The sequence below is a fragment of the Cucurbita maxima genome, unplaced genomic scaffold (assembly GCF_002738345.1).
Source record: "Cucurbita maxima cultivar Rimu unplaced genomic scaffold, Cmax_1.0 Cma_Scf00265, whole genome shotgun sequence".
NCBI classification, from domain to species: Eukaryota; Viridiplantae; Streptophyta; class Magnoliopsida; order Cucurbitales; family Cucurbitaceae; genus Cucurbita; species Cucurbita maxima.
Window position 1 is genome coordinate 18,907 of NW_019272281.1, and position 3,601 is coordinate 22,507.

The 3,601-nt window shown below is 36.4% G+C and overlaps 1 long non-coding RNA gene across 1 annotated transcript in view; it reads right to left on the reverse strand.

Annotated features, from left to right (window-relative positions):
* Nucleotides 1-2,854: 2,854 nt before the first annotated feature.
* LOC111474188 overlaps nucleotides 2,855-3,601 on the reverse strand; it is a 22,872-nt gene continuing 22,125 nt past the window's right edge. The window contains exon 3 of the long non-coding RNA XR_002715901.1: nucleotides 2,855-2,865. This is a non-coding gene — a long non-coding RNA (uncharacterized LOC111474188). The remainder of the gene's footprint in view (nucleotides 2,866-3,601) is intronic.

Here is a 3,601-nt window from a genome sequence, read left to right on the forward strand (position 1 = left end):
GAATTTTGAGATGTCAAAATTTGGTTTAACCAAACTTGAATCTTTGCCAAATAAATTCCACAAATTTGAGTGAAATTTTGAGTGTCAAAATTTGGCGATCTCAAATTTGCATGAACATGCAAACATGACTCTATAAATAGAGTGATCATGGTACATGGAAGGTGGTTCTNCAGACGAGAGGAAAGTTTGAGCTGAAAGATTGAATCACACTTGGTAAGAAAGGCAGGCTTAGCGGGTTTCTCCAAACGTATAAACAAAAAGAGGATACCGATACGCATACATTCTTGCATGGAAGAATCTAGCTGAATCGGATCAAGGGTTCTAACCTAGTTCGACTGACCTTCTTTGGCTAGCCCGCGCCCCTTGTAATGAGGTCAACCCGTATGTGCTTTTTCTTTTCGTTTAGCGACATAGCTTACCATTTCTTTCAGCTCATAACAGTAAGAAAGTAGTAAGAAACACCATTGTAAATTCTAGAGTCACCCACATCTCATGATGGAGACCGATGCAAAATATTGTAACATCCTTTGGCATCAAGATACAGGAAAGATGAACGCCGTCAAATTGGAAGCTTTGCCTGTCTTAAGAGTCACAATGAGAACTCTAATAAAGCTGAAGCCTTGGACTTGGCAAATTGTTTAGTGATAGTTGAAATGGATGACTTTGACATCGTGTCAGGAATGAACGTTCTACTGAAACACAAAGTAATTTACATGTCCCTAGGAAAATGACTAGTAGTAACGGAGTCTAACCCGATGATCATTCAGAAAAACATCCATCAACCAAGAGGGTTGAAAATGATGTCGATACTACAATTGAGAAAGAATCATAGCCATGATGAATCTACGCTTGCTGCTATTGTTGTAATTGAAAAGGGGAGCTTGAGTGAGCCAACCTCAATAGAAACCTTGTTGCCACTACATAAACACCACGATGAAAAAAATAATCAGATAATGGATTTATCCCCACTAGGAGAAACAAAAAACAAGGTCCGATACTAAAGAAGGGAGACAAAAACAAACCGCTGAAGCAACACATGTTCACATAGAAATATCATCTATGCGGATGAAGAGAAGGGTCAGTTGGAAGCGTCAATCACACTAATTTCAAGAAAAATAAAGAGTTCATATAAGTTAAAATCAGATCAACTTCGAGTTCAAAGCAACAAGACCAAAGGCTAGTGTGAAAATACTATGGATGAGTTAAAGTTATCCATAAGATTATGAAGACATCATATAGAATCTAATTGCTCTTATGGATGCGGACTAACCTTGTTGTCCACGTTAGTAACTTGAAACGTTATTATTTTGACCAAGAATACATCAAGCATAAGCAGGTGGTATGACGTCATACAAATAAGAAAAAGTTTCAAGCGAAGAAAGTAGGAAAGACACGAATAGAGAAGACATGAAGACTCAACAAACCGAGAAGTGATTTTCAACATCACCCAGTAGGTTTGAAGAGACTCCTCAATATGAGATCAGCTGGAAGCTCATCGAGAGACCTAAAGTCAGCCTCATCCAATAAATTGTGTGGGGGCAGATGTCGCAGTCATGATTGGCCAAGGCGTGTTTCCTGTGGTTGCATGTTGCATGTCTCAGCCATTCTTGTAAACGATTTGTTGTCCAAGGTTGTTATTTGGGCAATGTTATTGTTTACCAGTTATTTGGGCCACACGCCTTGAGTAATCATGACCGTCACAATTGGCTAAGACATTTGTTGTCTATATGCTATTGTTGTCCAAGAGACTCCTCATTATGAGGTCATGATTGGCTAAGACATTTAAAGAAATTTTACCTAGAGCAACTTCTATCACAATCCTCTTCTTGCTCTCTAAAACTTCTTTAAATGTTATTGTTCACCGGTTATTTTGGTGCATCTTCCTTAAAAGGATTGTGACGACATATGACCTAGGTAAAACTTCTATTGGGAGATCAGTGCAATAGAGAATCTGTGTCCCTTTCCTGAAACCTTCAGCGTACAACATAACAAAGAGTTCCTAGAAAAAATATCATAGAACAATTTGTGTAATGCCTTTAAAGTTAGGCTCGAGGCTCTATCTTATCTTCCAAGAATATTGTTCATTCTCTATTCACATAGAAATTCTGCAATAGAAAGTGGTACTCTCATCTTCTTTTACAAAACTTTCTCAAGTCCTCATGGAATGATTTGAAAGTGGTACCCTCATCTTCTTTTATAAGACTACCTCGGCCTTCATTGAATGATTATGCTATGTAGATTCTTAGAGAAGGGAGTAGGAGTAAGAGTAGATGACTGTTAATGGTCCAAGTCCCGAAAAAGTAAGTCTTGACGTAAAGAAAGGAAAGGAATCCTCATAGTTTCCAGAAGAGAATCATACATACACAAATTTTCTTTGTTTGTTTATTCTTGTTGTTTGCTCTCTTCAATTAACATGTTATAAAGACACTTGTAAATTATAATTAAATATAGCTTTTTTTTTCTTTCCAAATATCAATTTGAATTACTTCTTGATTCAAGGTTTAAAAAACCTATTTCAAATCTTATTATATTTCATGCTTCAATTTGATATAATTGTTGGGGGCATTTTGAGAATCAAACTCGAGACCTCTCGCACCCGAAGCGAGAATCATACACTAGACCAAATTTCTTGTAGTGGATCTATCAATATTAGTTGTTGGTCCATATCTTTTATGCGCCTCAATATTTGAAATTTATCCACATGTTTTTGTGCTTTAGAACCTATTATTATTGTCATGTTAACTTCACATTGTTTATAAGCACATTACCCTATGGTGAGTTGTATTAGAAGACAAATATCGTATAATAAAAGATCAAATATGATATACATGGTAAGTTATAATTGTTGGATTTTATGTCCTAAAACTCATAGTTTGTAAACAAAAACATATTCTATTTTCAATAAAGTTATTATTGTTGTTTATTCAGTAAAGATTGCTATTGAATAAAGTGTACTTTACGATCATTAATCTAAATCCAATAAACTAAGAACACTCTGGAAATAGTATGATTACTTGAACTATATGTAGAGACATATGAGTTGATCAAGTTCAAGTATATAGTCAATATGATCTATAGTATAAGGATAAGGCTGAATACCTTATTCTTGGGACACTATGAATGCGACCCATTTTTGTATATGATATAAACAATTTGATCACTAAATTTTACATGTGGAGACATGTGAGTGGGGGCATCCTATGCAATGAGTATTGCACAAGATCGGACCATGAAGAAAATCACTCTCACTTTATAATGTCGTTTACTGTTGAGGCTGATTTTCTTTTCATTCGATGACCTAAGTAACTCGATCTTAATCTTGAGCTAACCATGAACTTCTATTTATTCGGAATTATCCTTAGATTTACATGGGTGAGAGTGGCTCAAGTTCGCCAACTCAATAGGCCTCTCATTTCAGGGGTATAACTGGGTAAATGGCTGAGGACGTGGGGTGCAAGATGGAATTCACTCCTACCCACTTTTAGGGTTAGAAGAGAGGTAGTTCCTTTAAGTACTGACTCTAGGTCTTGAATAAGGGGCCCCACCCTCTCATTGGCCTGAGAGGGATCCGGTTTACTAGTTGGACCACAAACCAATTGTT